Genomic DNA, 17,224 nt, shown 5'->3' with positions numbered 1-17,224 from the left:
CATCAATATTTTGGGCCCAGAATAATTCCTCAGAGATATTGACACCCAGGAACTGCTCACCCTTTCCACTTCTGATCCCTTGATGAGGACTGGTGTGTGTTCCCTTGACTTCCCCTTCCTGAAGTCCACAATCAATTCCTTGGTCTTACCAGCATTGAGTGCAAGGCTGTTGCTGTGATACCACTCAACCAGCTGATCTATCTCACCCCTCTATACTCCCTGTCATCATCTGAAATTCTGCCAACAACAGGTGTGCTGTCAGAAAATTTATAGATGGCATTTCACTTGTGCCTAGCCACACAATCATAGGTGTAGCAAGAGTAGAGTAGTGGGCTAAGCACGCATCCTTGAGGTGAGTCAGTGTTGATTGCAGTCTCCTGGTGAGGAAGTCAAGGGTCCAGTTGCAGGCCCTGGTTTTGGAACTTGTTGATTATAACTTAGAGTAATGACTGTGTTGAATGCTGAGCTGTAGTCAATAAACAGTAGTCTGCCGTAGGTGTTGCTGTAGGCCGGGTGATCCAAGGCCGAGTGGAGAGTCATTGAGACTGCATCCACTGTACACCTATTGTGGCAATAGGCAAATTGCAGTGGATCCAGCTCCTTGCTTCGGCAGGAGTTGATTCTAGCCATGACTAAACTCTCAAAGCACTTCACCACAGCAGATGTGAGTGTCACTGGGCAACAGTCATTGAGGCAGCTCACCCTGCTCTTCTTGGGCACTGGTATGATTGTCGTCTTTTTGAAGCAGGTGGGAACCTCCGACTGCAACAGTGAGAGACTGAAGGTGTCCTAGAACACTCCCTCCAGTTGGTTGGCACAGGTTTTCAGAGCCCCACTAGGTGCACCATCAAGGCCTGACGCCTTGCGAGAGTTCACCCCCTTGAAAGATATCCTGACGTCAGCCTCCGAGGCAGAGATCTCAGGGTCACCAGATGCTGCAGGGATTCAGATAGGTGTGGCTCTATTCTTGGTGATCTGAGATAGCCATCTGCTTCAAACAGGCTTCAATTATACAGGTGCCCAAGAAGAATGTGGTGACCTGCCTCAATGACTATCATCCAGTAGTCCATGGTGATGAAGTGTTTTGAGAGGTTAGTGATGAAACATTTCAACTCCCGCCAGAGAAGCAACTAGTACCTGCTTCAATTTGACTTCTGGAGCGACAGGTTCACAGCAGATGCCAATGCATTGGTTCTTCACTCAACCCTGAAACATCTGGATAGAAACGGTGCATACATCAGGATGTCCTTTATCGACCACAGCTCAGCATTCAATGCTATTATCCCCTGAAAACTAGTCAATAAGTTCCTGGACCTTGGCCTCAATACCTCCTTATGCAATTGGATCCTTGATTTCTTCACTTGCAGATGTCAGTCATTTCAGAGTGGCAACATCTCCCCCAAGATCTCCATCAGCACAGGTGTACCACAAGGCTGTGTGCTTATCCCCCTGTTCTACTCGCTTTACACTCATGACTGTGTTGTTAAGCACAGCTCCAATGCCATTTTCAAATTTGCTGATTTCACCACTGTCATAGGCCAAACCAAAGATGGTGATGGAACAGTATATAGGAGGATAGATGTGTTGTGGACAGTAAATTGACTGGTTGCATCACAGCCTGGTATGGAAACACCAATATCCTCAAATGAAAATTCCTACAAAAATTAGTGGTATGGCCTAGTCCATCACGGGTAAACCCCTCCCTACCATTGAGCATATCTACATGAAATGCTGTCACAAGAAAGCAGCATCCATCATCAGGGAACCTCATCACCCAGGACATGATCTTTTCTTGCTGCTGTCATACAGGACACCAGGTTCAGGAAAGGTTATTATCCCTCAACTATCAGACTCTTGAACTAAATGGGATAACCTCACTCAACTTCACTTGCCCCATCATTGAATTTTCCTATGACCTATGGACTCACTTTCAAGGACTCTTCATCTGATGTTCTTGATATTTATTGCTTATTTATTATTATTATTATTATTTCTTTCCTTTTGTATTTGCACAGTTTGTTGTCTTTTAGACACTGGTTGAACGCCCAATTTAGTGCAATCTTTCATTGGTTCTGTTATGGTTATAATTCTATGGCTTTACTGAGTATGCCCACAAGAAAATGAATATCATGGTTGTATATAGATCATAAATGTACTTTGATAATAAATTTACTTTTAACTTTTTCCTTTCAAAGTGTACATAAAAGGCATTGAGCTCATCTTGGAGTGAAACATCACAGCCTTTCATAAAGTTAGGTTTCGCTTTGTATGAAATAATGGCCTGCAAACCCTGCCTGAGCTGACGTGCATCCAATTCCGTCTCCAACCTCAATCGGAATTTTTTTCACACTTAAAATAGCCTTCTGTAGGTCATACCTGAACTTCTTGTATATTTCTGCATTACCAGTCTTGATATCCAAAGATCTAGCCCTCAGCAAACTATGACAGTCCAGGTTCATCCACAGCTTTTGGTTTGGGTATATCTGTTATATTCTCGAAGGTACACACTCATCCACACAGGTCTTAATGAACTCAGTGACAACTGTGGCATATTCATTCAGACTCGAAAATGGATCCCAGTATACTGTCCAATCCACCTGTAAGTGCTGTAAGTCCTGTAAGTGCTCTTCTGTCTTCCTTGACTATATCTTTTTAGTACTTCCTATTGATGCTGCAAGTCTTTAGTCTCTGCCTCTATGCTGGAAATAGAAGCATAACCAGATGATACACACAAAATGCTGGTGGAACGCAGCAGGCCAGGCAGCATCTATAGGAAGAAGTACAGTCGACATTTCGGGCCGAGACCCTTCCTCCTGAAACGTCGACTGTGCTTCGTCCTATAGATGCTGCCTGGTCTGCTGCATTCCACCAGCATTTTGTGTGTGTTACTTGAATTTCCAGCATCTGCAGATTTCCTCATGTTTGCATAACCAGATGAGTTGACTTGCCAAAGTATGGCAGTGGGATGGCATGGTAAACGTTCTTGATGGTGGTATAACCAATTTCCCCCGGGATCAATAAAGTATGACTATGACTAACAGTGGTCAAGTTGGCTCCTCTGGTTCCACAGGTGATAGGTTAGTGGCAGATGTTCAGAGACTTCTTCAAGCTGGCCTGGTTGAAAGCTCCATCAATGATAGCAAAGGCATCAGGGTGCGCAGTTGCATATCTGCTGATTATGTTGCTCAGCTCCCCTAGTGCCTGCCTAATGTTGAGCTGAGGTACAATTTACACCATTACCAGGATGATGGCGGAAAACTCCCTTGATAGATAAAATGGATGACATTTGACCACTAGATGTTCCAGACTGGGTGAGCAGGACAGAACTGCCATGTTTGTACACACAATGAGTTAATCATAAAGCATACTCCATCTCCTCCACCTTTAAAAGACACATCAGTTTTGTCTTTAAAGAGAATTGTAAAGCCATTGAGTAGCAGCACCGCTTCCAAGATGGTGGGCGATAGCCATGTTTCTGTGAAGCAAAGCATACAGCATTCCCTGATGTCCCTCTAGTACAGAAGTTTTGCTCTGAAGTCTTCGATCTTATTTTTCAGTGACTCTATATTTGTCAGCAGGATAGTTAGGAGTGGGGGGGGGTGGTCTAAAGCCTCTGCAATTCAATTATACTTGCAGACCAGCGCACCATCCCTTCTCCCACCTTCATAAAGGGGAACTGCATACATAACCGGAGTCTGCTGTCTGAGGCCTGATTTGGAGTAACGATAGATTCCTTTAAACACCTTAAAAGATGCTCCTTATGAAGTACCCTGTTGCTAAGGTGAATTGTTCCAGAGGATCCAAGGCATTCTGGTGCTGTGAATACACACACACACACACACACACACACATGTATATGTATATGTACACCACCAACACCACCAGACACCACACTGAGATTCATTTTCTTGCAGGTATTCATAGTAGAACAAAGAAAGACAATAGAGACAATTTAAAACTACACATAAACAAAGGCAAACTACCAATGTGCAAAAGAAGGCAAACTATGCAAATAAAAAAGAACTAATAAATTAATTAAATAATACTGAGATTAAGTTGTGGAGTCCTTGAAAGTTAGTCCATAGGTTGCGGAATAAATTTACAGTTCAGGTGAGTGAAATTATCCACGGATTTTATCTATGGGATTTCTGTAATTTCCATGTTAAACTACATTTGTACAGGAATTCCAAAGTTCTGTCTAGTTTTATGGAGTAGTAATGACAAACGCCAAGGGTTTCAAACATTTCACTGCAAAAATCACCTCAGTTGCTACTTTGGAAAAGGTGAGAATAGCACTGGACAAGGAGAGCCATGGTAACACTGTCAAGATGAATTATAGTTGCCTTGTGGCGCCATCTAACAATGTACACAGTGGATATGGCAGGATATGAAGAAATGCTTGGAACTTGCCACAATAACAGTAAGCTTTTCATATATTAAATACATATGTGTGTAGTGTCCTTGCCTGGATTAATGTAAAAGTCTTGGGAAGCTTCAGCAAGGCTATAAGATGCAACATCACCAGCATCCCTATCAGTGGAATCCAGTTGCACTACCACAGTTCCAGCAGGACTGTCTTCTGTGAAATTTATTGGATTTGCAGGGCTAAAACTTAAAACAAATAATCAAGCTTTATAAATCATTCTCTGGAGTTAACAACATGTATGCTTCTGTTATATTAAAGTTTTCATGAGCACGCTTATTCCTGCATTAAAATAAAAAAGGGTACTTGTTTAAGACAGTAGGCAACTCATGATGTCTCAAATACTTGACAACCAGTAATAGTTTGTTTTAATGCATGAAGTGTGAAGACAATTTGCACGCTAACAGTATGTGGTGATGATCATATAGTTCCTGTAGTTCTAGTGTGTACAGACCTGTGTGCAATATGTCCATTGTGACAACAGGACAATGATTGTTTCAGCTGTCAGCTTGCAGCTGCAAATGTCAATAGTACTGAAATGGCATTGAGCCTTTACTACGACAACATTATACTGCCAAAGCTGGGTGCATCGGGTTCACTGAGAGAGGGCAGTCAGCAGATGTAGGCCCAAATGAGGCCAAGGGATCAGATACACAGTTGAGTGTGGAAGCTGGTGTCTGTAATCATGATTTGGGCCGGATTATGAGCAGGCAACAATCAGGTAAGGAGCCATTGGGCCTGGGGACTGAAGACTGGGCTCTCCATCCTGAGCCTCAGGGTCAGTAGATCAGGGGCTGAGACTAAAGAAGGATAGATCAGTGAGTGGACTTGCCTTTGTGGGGTTCCAGTCCAGTGGAGTGCTCTGAGGAATTGCTTGTGCTCAACAGTGCTGAAAATGATCACTTCAGAAATCAGGTGAAGTATTTTCTTTTCCTGCTCATGCCATGGGGAATTATATGACTTGCTGAGTATGTGATGCAGAAATAGCATCACCTGCACTATCGCAATTCCTATTGGGAAGTGTCTGATCAAATTTCTGGAGTGACAGCAAATGATCCAGAAATAGTCATTATGATACTTCTGTTTGTGTTACCCAATGTCTAAGCCAATCACTTTAATAAGTTTGCCCAAGAGGTAAAGCTTCCTACAAAACTGTGCGATGTTCGCCTCAGCAAGCAGCCTGGGCCTCGGTCTACCATCTCATTCAGAGGTGCCACCCCTGACAAAGTGTCACCTTTGGAACAGTACCTCCATCCAAATATCAATCCAGATCTGAATCTGCACCAGTCTGGCTCGGAAGTGAGAGGGCAGCCCTCACTATAACCAATCAATGTAAGTTATTTATTTCTGAAACTTCCGCAAAGGAAGAAGCCAATGAGTCTTTAAAAGTGTGGCATTCTCAAAGTGGCTGATTCCATCTTCATCTTACCTCACAACAGGGACCTCATCATTCTGATCAATGATATTTATGGTAAGAATTCCTTTGCAGGACTTCTGTGGAGATGGGGTTCCTTTATCTTTCACTGTAACATCCAATGTGAACACCTGTGGTGAATAAAATTATCAGTAATATAGTTATGTTGGAAGACAAACATACTACCTAGTTTCCAATTCCACTCCAGTGTGCCCATCTCCAACGTTAGCAGACATAGCTTTGATTTCATCACATTATGTCTGGGAGCTTTAAATTTAAGCTTAAATTTTACCTAAGCTTTGGGATACCTGGCAGCTAAAAGACTGTTTTGTGGAAGAAGCAGGTCGCTAAGGAAGGGCAGTGTTTGTCTTCTATCCAGCCTGGTCTCAGATACCTTCCTTAACTCCACCACTCAACACATGACCAAACTTCTTCCTGGACAGAAATTTGGATCATCACTATAGGGAGAAACATTAAAGCAAGCTGTGAAGTTAAAATGGCACAGGGTTGAAAACCCACACTTCCTACTCGTCCCCCAGTAACTACCACAGGGTTACTTGTCTTTTTCATCTGATTGATTGAAGGTACCACCATATACCCGACTCTTGCACACCAAGATGCCCACTAGAGGGCATGCTTGCTGAATTGATCTCAAGTAACCAAAAGTTTCCCCTCAAAAATCCACCAAAATCTATACACACAATGAACAGTGAACAGTTTTCTTCCAGTTGGGAAAAACCAGGCCAATTTCATGACCCTTGATCTCACTGTGTAATGCACCTTAACTAATCTGAAACGTCTTTGCTGAATGATCAGTCCAGTACTGGTTCAGGCTGGCTTCAATAATTTCAGCTGTGAAACATAAGTAAACCAGTGCAGTGAAAAGAGAAACACATTATTTCAATCTTGATCCTGATCTCATGCATCCACTCTTTAATTTACCCTTGTAATTTGAATAAAATTTATGAAATAAACTTGCATGATAGCCAGAATCATAATCCAGTGATGTTGATATATTTCTGTAGATAATTCCAGTCGCTGAATCAATACTGAAGATATTTCCTCCTGTTAGAGGGCCAGACACCTGGGATGCAATCTCGTACTGAAAATAAAAATAAGGAATAATTATTTCCATGTAATCTTCACAAGGACATTGCTACCATTATATATAAAGATTCCATCATCTCTCGTGACTTAGTTCCTGCCTCGTAAAAGGCTCCAGCTCCTATTTATAACTGACCAGAACAGCTAGATGAATGATGGTAACAATTCAACAAGTGGTGAATTTAACTTTGAGCAGGTGTAAACTATTAACTTGTTCTACAATTTTGCTTTCTTTTGATTTTGCTAGAATCAAAATTGCAAGAGTCATGAGAGGCAGCCAGTTCTGATATACTTTCATCACTAATACCAAAGAGTTTCTCATGCAGATTACAAAATGATCTTTGAACAAACACTGGCTAAATTCTACTCTTGTTCTTCTATAAAGATGAGAAAATGCGTGTGTTGCTTCGTACTTCTATATTTGGGATTAGTGAGACAAATTGCATTCCGGTTAAGATGGCGCTAACCTGCAATGTCTGTCAATATCATGGTTCAGACCACATTGCTTTTTAGGTTCATAGGGATAGTTTTGGAGACAGCACAGGGAGTTAGGTTAGGGTTTTGGAACAGGGTTGGGGGAGAGTTAAAGGTTAGAGGCAGTAAATAAAGAATCAGGGGCAGAAGAAAGTGTTTGGAATCCAACTCGGAGCATTCTGAGGTCAAAGATCAGCGAGGCTAGAGGTCACGTCAACAGGCGCTGAGGAGATCAGTAATCCCCAGGTTGATGGTCTGTAAGTGCAGGAGTCACGAGGGCCTGTGACCCTTGGTAAGGAAAGTTCATCTAGGGTGGGATTACAGGCAGTGAATCAGAGCAGGGAAGCATGTTTTAATATCCCTTTATCTCAAGGCACTTTAACCTTCACTAATCCCAATAAAATATTCATCACAGAGCATGCATGACTTCAAAGCCTTAATGGAACTTCACAGTATCTGTCTTTGGTGACTGAATGGCCATTCATTTCATACAGAGAGCTGTTTTCAGATTTTTATAAATATAAATTATTTGTTCACTATCAATATGGCTGAAATAGAACCTTACTGTCAAAGAGTCCTCAAAATCTGGGTCTGTTGCAACAACTTTGTAAATAGTTGTCAGGACATCATGGGTCTCATTAATATCCACAGAGGCTGCAAATCAAGAATAAACAAAGGCAGGAAATTGATTAACCTCTAAATAATTGGTACATCAGTTGCCTCATAAATTGGCAATGGCTCAATGATAAGAGTTCCCAGAAAGAACCCTTTTCATCATTGCACAATGCCATGAAGAGGGGCATTTGTCTTTTAGTGGTACCCTTATGCAGATTAAAGTAGCAAGCCTTTGGGATTACCTCTGGTTTTTCATTTTGCCAATGATATCAGCTTTGGCCAGCTTTAGTTCTCTAATATAACTGGAACACTAAGTTTCATTGATCTGAACAAAAAAGAACATCGGGTGATTCAAGGTTTGGGAGGTTATGGCTGACAAATCTTGCAGTAAGTGAATATACAATGTTCCTTTTCTTTCATCTAGAGTCCTGCATTACCTTCATTATCCATTATCTTTTGAATTTAAACTGGAATGTATGCTCAGCATTATTCACTATTAATGCCAGACCACAGTTTCTGGCTGAGAAAATCAAACTACACTTCTGCAGCTAAAAGATCAGTTGAGACAATTTGCAAAGTTACTCCCATTGTCATGCAATCACAAACATGACAAACAACATGGGAGTTCCTATAACCAGCAAAAAGGAAGGTGGACAATAATACCAAAATGCCTCACACTTTTACAAGTTAGGAACATAAGGTGACATAGTATTGGATAATTTGGTTCCAGTTTTGTCAGAGTAAGCAATCTTTCTGGATATCTGGTTACCCACTGTGGGATTATCTGGAAAAACTAGCTGTCTCGTGATCACACCACCCATGAATGGATTTATATGCTTCTTAGGCTAGTAAGTTGGAAATGAAAAACAAAATGGTGGAGAGAAATAAAGTGGCTACCAAAGAAAACCCAACTCATTGCAATCACTTTCACTTGCCATTAATAGTTTAAGCACATTTACCTATCCCTGCTTCAAAATCAGCATCACATATAGGAGCTTCATTGACAGGAATCAATGATATATTCACATTGCACATTGCCGTATTTCCTGCCCGGTCCTTAACAACTATATTTAATGTATAGAATCTGATGGCAGAAGCAGTGTCATAGTCCATCTTGAACGCATTGGTAATTATTGCAGTGTTCTCAACTAAAAAACAAAAGAGGCTCATATTACAATTAAATTTTCAAACTTCAGGTTATCCTATGATAAAGTGGATCTGTTGAGGTCAGTCATATGTAAATTCTGAGCAGTGAAAAACCATGTAATGAAATACAGGCTAGCTCAGGATAAAAATAAAAACTTTGCCAGTAATAACCCACTGATCTGTCTAGTCAAGCTGAAAGCATTCTCAGTAACTAGCTGAAGGTTCCTGAGTAGGCTGTCCTGAGGTGGATCACGTAAAGCAGCACACAGGATGTAGACCATGGTTGCCCATACATTTTATCAGCCCTTGCCTTCGATATGTTTGTTAATACAAACATCTGAGAGGAAGTCAGGGTTTCCAACCAAATTAGTGAGAGCATAGGGCTCTGCTAATCAAAAACACTGATAAAATACTTCTGTAGCTGCACTCCAGTCAGACTTAGTTGTCAACAGTGTGTCTGAATAATATGTTTGAAAAGCTTATATATTACATAAAATTTTCCTTTCTCCCTTTCATAGAGTTCTCTGCTTTAAGTGAATAGTCATTGGTTCAGAGGGCAGATCTGCCAACATACGGCTGAAAACCTGCAGAAGTCCAAAGACTCAGCCACAAAACTGCAAATTTCATGTCATGTAAGTAAGTGATAATACATTTGATTCACAGACCACTGCTGGATGACAGCACCAGTTAGCTAGGTGGACGTCCATGTGTCCTTGCACTGAGAATAGGACTCCTGAACCGCCTTAGAAATATGGGGGCCGATGCTGATAGTTCTACGTGGAGCTGCTATTTTCGTGTGTGTCTGAAAATTTTAGGCCATTATAAATTTACAGCTAAACACAAAGCAAAAGGGGCATGCTGAAAACATAAAGATGATACAGAAATACATGTCATGATAAACAATATACTGCAGAAATGCTCAATTATAGAATAAAGTGTTAATTAGCATCACATTAAAAAAATGCTCCTGGACTTTTACAGATTTCTCATAGGAGAGAAGCTGTTAGCTTCTAATAGCTTCTCTCTTCATATTCCATTCAGAGATCAAAGTGCAGAAACAAACTTTCACAACCCAGCAGAGTGAAAAGCAAATGGGAAGGGTCTCAGCCCGAAACATTGACTGTACTCTTTTCCATAGATGCTGCCTGGCCTGCTGAGTTCCTCCAGCATTTTGCGTGGGGTGCTTGGATTTCCAGCATCTGCAGATTTTCTCTTGTTTGTGATAGGAATGCAGAGACTTGACAAACACATTGTAGAAGTTGCACCGATTCATACTAGTAACAATAATGTTGGACATTTGCTAAACTAGGAGTTGCTTCATATTGTAATCTTTTTTTAATAGATTGGATTTGCCCTATTTTGTCACTGTTGGAAGTTAATGCTCGTCCTACCTTGCTGTATTTTAAAGTCAGGCTCATTTACTGAGAAGCTAAATGTTAGAGTATCATTGTTATCATTGTCTGAGGCAGATAAAATGGTCAATTTGGTTCCAGCGGCCACTTCTTCACTTAGGATCAAGTTGCTTGATGGGCAGGAGCTGAAATGTGATAAACATTCTAATTAATAAACCAAAGAACATTCATTACAGCTGACCTTGTTTGGTAGTAGTGAAATGATATGTTACGTGCCTGAATGTTGGACTTTCATCATTTACATCAGTAACTGTGATTGTCACTGTGCCTGTGCACCCGAGGCTTGTAGTCGCACTGTCATTAATAGCTACCACAGCATAGAAAAACTGGTGAAAATGAACAGATTGAAATGTTTGAATAAAATACACATGGCAGATGTATAAACTGGTTAAATTCTGTCTGCTGAGGATCTTCTTGTTATTCAGTCTTTCCTACCGTGTCACCATTTTCAAAATTCATAGCAGCTGCTGTGGAAATTTGACCCAGATTGTCCACGCTAAATCGAGCAGTGGTATTGGTAGAAGAGTTCGGCAGGATGGAATACTACGGGGAAAAAACATCTAGATTCATATCAGTACAACATTTCATTCTGTGATGGAGCATTTTGAGAAGCTTTACTTCCTGACTTACTTTTTTCTTTTTACTGAGATCAAACACAAGTCATGCAAATTCTAGATCATTCAGGATTCAACTAATTACAGCAAGTTCGATAACTGGAAGATATCAAGTAACTTCCGTGTTAAGAGCTAATATCTACTTGTTTGCTATTGCTGAGGGTCAGGCAGTGTCAAAGTGAAATGTTCACACCAACTCGAATAGCACACGGGCAGATAACTGGATCTGAGTAGATGAGGGATTAATGAGTGTCTGAGGAGGTCAACAGGGTGGATAAGATAGAAAAGAGGAAGGAGAGTGAAGTATGGAAGAAGAAAGGAGGGTGGGGTTCAGTGGAAACCAGCAGAAAAAAAAGGTGGTACAGGAGAGAAGGAGAAGGATTTAAGGGAAAATACGGAGAGTGAAAGAAAAGGAAAATGATGGCAGGAGATGGCATGAAGTTGGGGCAGGATATAGAACGGACAGTTTGAGAAATAATTGAAAAAAATGAAATTGAGAAATGTGTAGGGGGTTAAGAAGGAGGAAAAAGAAGGAAAGCAAAACTCAGTGAATAGATAGCCAATAGTATTCTCCAAGAAAAAAAATAATGTAATTACTTGCACTGATTACCATATCCTACCTAATATTAACCGCTTGGGGAGAACTAATAATTGCCATGGTTTCATTTGATCAACTGGCCTACCAGCAGTAAAGAGGCTGGCTAGCTAGCAATATGTGGTTCACCCTTAATCATTTATTAGCACTGATTTTTTTAATAAAAGACCACAATGAATCATTGCAATAAGGATAACAGCGGTTCAAAATGAGATTGAAAACTTCAATTTTATCTCTATAACTTGATCAGCAGTAGAAACAATCTATTATAAGGAAAGACTTACATGTAAACTGTCTCCATCAGGATCAGATGCAGTTAACTTATAGACCGAGGTACCAGCAAGACTCGTCTCTGGAATGGTGACAGCTGGTCCTGCCCAGAATAAATATATTTAGTATGAATAATATCCTGCTTACTGTATACAGAAAGAGCAGCAAATTAGTTAATGGTTTTAGCATGCAAATAATTCAGTTCTGAATAAGCTGAGAGGAGCTTTTCATATTGGTCTGGTATTAAACCACTTACAAAACAGTAATCCCTTCCATTATCAGTATACTGTGGCTACAGTATTTGCCATCTACAAAATATCCTGCAGTTTTCCACCTAAATTACTCAAAAAACATCTTGCAAACCTTCAACTCTACAACCAGGAAGGATAAAAGCAGCTGTTACATAAAAATGCTACCACCAGTAATTTGTCTCTAAGTTACACGCCATCCTTCCTGGAAGTATACCCCTATTCTTATTTTAGGTACAAAAGGGGATTGCTGAATTGGAATTAGCATTCCTTCATCATCATTATGTCTGATTCTGAGATGCCTTACCCAATTATGTTGTGACAACAGCACCTGTTCAAGAAGAAGGTTTGCCATCAAGTTCTCGATGGCAATGAGAGAAGGGCAATGACTGCCAACAAAATGACTAGTTCTTTGTACAAGTCAGAGTCCAGATCTTTCCACATCACATCCTTGCCTATTTCAGTAAAATCTGCAGCTTTATATATCAGGTACTGGTGAATAAGCACATTGTGCTAATTGCTATTACAAAAAGTGCTGTTAAATTTCTGTCATTTTTGCTAGTCATGATATGTGTTATATCATCTGTGTTTGTATTTGTGTTATAGAAATCATTTTTATTTCAAAGTTCAAACTCAATTTTACTATCAAAATACATCTACGTCATCGTATACAACCCTGAAATTAATTTTCTTGTGGGCATACTCAGCAAATCTGTAGAATAGTAACTATAACAGGATGAATGAAAGACCAACCAGAGAACTTGAGTGCAGAAGACAACAAACTATGCAAATATAAATAAATAGCAATTAATAATGAGAACATGAGATAATGAAATAAAGAGTCCTTAACATGAGATCATTGGTTGTAGGAACATTTCATTAATGGGGCAAATGAGTGTCGTTATCCCCTTTTATTCAAGAGCCTGATGGTTGAGGGGTAGTAACTGCTCTTGAACCTGGTGGTGTGAGTCCTGAGGCTCTTGTACCTTCTACCTGCAGCAAGAAGAGTGCATGGCCTGGGTGGTGGGGATCGCTGACGATGGATGCTGCTTTCTTACAACAGGGTTTCCTGATGGAATTGGAAATGTTAAAGTATAGACCCACTGGAGTGTCCTTTAAAGAAAAATATATGTACACATTGGTCACAGATTTACCAAAAAATTGCATATCCCTTCTGGCCCTTCAGAATGTGCTGGTGAACCACAGCTCTAATTGCTGAGGTATTTTATTTTGCAATGGTTGTCTTCACTGTGGTCTTTGAGACAAAATTCTTGTATTTAGATCCTGCGTTGGTCAAAGAATGATGTGAAAATATTCAAGTCAGGATGGCTTATGCCCTGGAGAAGAATAGGAAGGGGTTAGTATTTCCATGAGCCTGCCATCCTTGTACAACTAGATAGTTGAGATTGTAGGTATAGATGGTACTGCTTCAGAATGCTACACATTTGCTGCAATATTGCATTTAAACGGCACGCACTGCCAAATCAGATCAGTGGCGGAGGAGGGCTTGAATATTTAAAATAATTAATGATATGACAAAGAAGCAACCTCCATGGCTCAGTGCTCCCGAAGGAAAGAACCCTGTGAAAAAGCCTCTGACTATCCACACGATCAATGCCTCTCATCATCTTATACACCTCTATCAGGTCACCTCTCATCCTCCATTGCTCCAAGGAAAAAAGGCCGAGTTCACTCATCCTATTCTCATGAGGCATGCTCCCCAATCCAGGCAACATCCTTGTAAATCTCCTCTGCACCCTTTCTATGGTTTCCACATCCTTCCTATAGTGAGGCGACCAGAACTGAGCACAGTACTCCAAGTGGGGTCTGACCAGGGTCCTATATAGCTGCACCATTCCCTCTCTGCTCTTAAACTCAATCCCACGATTGATGAAGGCCAATGCACCGTATGCTTTCTTAACCACAGAGTCTACCTGTGCAGCAGCTTTGAGTGTCCTATGGACTCGGACCCCAAGATCCCTCTGATCCTCCACACTGCCAAGGGTCTTACCATTAATACTATATTCTGTCATCATATTTGACCTACCAAAATGAACCACCTCACACTTATCTGGGTCGAATTCCATCTGCCACTTCTCAGCACAGTTTTGCATCCTATCAATGTCCTGCTGTAACCTCTGACAGCCTTCCACACTGTCCAAAACACACCCAACCTTTATGTCATCAGAAAAATTACTAATCCATCCCTCCACTTCTTCATCCAGGTCATTCAAAAAAATCACAAAGAGTAGGGGTCCCAGAACAGATGCCTGAGGCACACCACTGGTGACCAACCTCCATGCAGAATATGACCCGTCTACAACCACCCTTTGCCTTCTATGGGCAAGCCAGTTCTGGATCCACAAAGCAATGTCCCCTTGGATCCCATGCCTCCTTACTTTCTCAATAAGCCTTGCATGCGGTACCTTGTCAAATGCCTTGCTGAAATCCATATACACTACATCTACTGTTCTACCTTCATCAATGTGTTTAGTCGCATCCTCAAAAAATACAATCAGGCTCGTAAGGCACAACCTGCCTTTCACGAAGCCATGCTGACAATTCCTAATCATATAATGCCTCTCCTAATGTTCATAAATCCTGCCTCTCAGGATCTTCTCTATCAACTTACCAACCACTGAAGTAAGACTCACAGGTCTATAATTTCCTGGGTTATCTCTAGTCCCTTTCTTGAATAAGGGAACAACATCTGCAATCCTCCAATCCTCTGGAACCTCTCCCGTCCTCACTGATGATGCAAAGATCATCACCAGAGGCTCAGCAATCTCCTCCCTCGCCTCCCACAGTAGCCTAGGGTATATCTCATTCGGTCCCGGTGACGTATCCAACTTGATTCTTTCCAAAAGCTCCAGCATATCCTCTTTCTTAATATCTACATGCTCAAGCTTTTCATTCCGCTGTAAGTCAATCGCCAAGGTCCTTTTCCGTAGTGAATACTGAAGCAAAATACTCATTAAGTACCTCGGCTATCTCCTCCGGTTCCATACACACTTCTCCACTGTCACACTTGATAGGTCCTATTCTTTCACATATTATCCTCTTGCTCTTCACATACTTGTAGAATGCCTTGGGGTTTTCCCTAATCCTGTCCACCAAGGCCTTCTCATGGTCCCTTCTGGCTCTCCTAATTTCTATCTTAAGCTCCTTTCTGCTAGCCTTATAATCTGCTAGATCTCTATCATTATCTAGTTTTTTGAACGTTTCATAAGCTCTTCGTTTCTTCTTGACTAGATTACAACAACCTTTGTACACCACGGTTCCTGTACCCTACCATCTTTTCCCTGTATCATTGGAATGTACCTATGCAAAACTCCACACAAATATCCCTTGAACATTTGCCACATCTCTTCCGTACATTTCCCTGAGAACATCTGTTCCCAATTTATGCTTCCAAGTTCCTGCTTAACAGCCTCATATTTCCCCTTACTCCAATTAAATGCTTTCCTAACTTGTCTGTTTCTATCCCTCTCTAATGCTATGGTAAAGAAGATAGAATTGTGATCACTATCTCCAAAATTCTCTCCCGCTGAGAGATCTGACACCTGCCCAGGTACATTTTCCAATATCAGATCAAGTACAGCCTCTCCTCTTGGAGGCTTATCTAAATATTATGTCACGAAACCTTCTTGAACACACCTAACAAACTCCACCCCATCTAAACCCCTCGGTCTTGGGACATGCCAATCGATATTTGGGAAATTAAAATCTCCCACCACAACAACCCTGTTATTATTACTCCTTTCCAGAATCTGTCTCCCTATCTGCTCCTTGATGTCACTGTTACTATTGGATGGTCTATAAAAAGAAGTAGAGTTATTGACCCCTTCCTGTTCCTAACTTCCACCCACAGAGACTCTGTAGACAATCCCTCCATGTCTTCTTTTCTGATCAGTAGTGCCCCCACCTCTTTTCCCTCCCTCCCTGTCCTTTCTGAAACATCTAAAGCCTGGCACTCGAAGTACCCATTCCTGCCCCTGAGCCATCCAAGTCTCTGTAATGGCTGCAATCAGGCAGCAATCGTGTAAATGTTCCCTGAGACTTTCTGCACTTCCTTCCTAGAATTGTATATTTAGTTTATTTATTTAGAGAACCGGCATGGAACAGGCCCTTCCTTTCCAACGAGCCTCACTGCCCAGCCTATTTAACCCCAGCCTAACCCTAGGACAATTTACAATGACCAATTAACTTATTAACCCATATGTCTTTGGATTGTGATTAGAAACCGAGAAGAGGCCTAATTGGTGTTTCACAAACAAGAGAAAATCTGCAGTACAGGAAATCCAAGCAACACACACAAAATGCTGGAGGAACTCAGCAGGCCAGGTAGCATCTAAAGAAAAGAGTAAACAGCCGACTTTTTGGCCCAAGACCCTTCATCCAGATGCGTGTGCTAACTGGTGTCTGGTATAGTTCCAGCGCCAACACCCAGTCTTTGTATTCTAACCTCAGTCAATGAAAGTAAGTATATCTCATATGCCTCTTCAATTGCCTGTGACTTTTGCGAATCAGCAAATGTACACTGCGAGGTTCGTCAGAGTTCCTTCATAGTATTTTACTTTATATTATGTATCCCTTTGTCCTGCTTTTCACACCCCTCCCTCTCCAAATGCATTCACTTTATGCTTCTCCAGGCTGAAGTAAATTTGTCAGTTTGGCTCCCATCTACAAACAACTGATAGCTTCCCGCAATCTCACTGTCAATTTAGGTATTATCAGAAGATACACAATAATCCTTGCACTTGAGTCCAATTCAAGGGGGAGGGGAGGAGAAGATGACAGTGCGACACAGCACGCGTGGCCGCTCCAAAATGATATCGTATTTGTTAAATAGGTACCGTTCACAATCCTGATTTGATGGAGACGGACGTGAGAAGCACGGAGGAACATC

The sequence above is a fragment of the Mobula birostris genome, chromosome 23 (assembly GCF_030028105.1).
Source record: "Mobula birostris isolate sMobBir1 chromosome 23, sMobBir1.hap1, whole genome shotgun sequence".
Lineage (NCBI taxonomy): Eukaryota > Metazoa > Chordata > Chondrichthyes > Myliobatiformes > Myliobatidae > Mobula > Mobula birostris.
The sequence above is the reverse complement of the archived record's forward strand: the minus strand, read 5'-3'. Positions refer to the sequence as shown.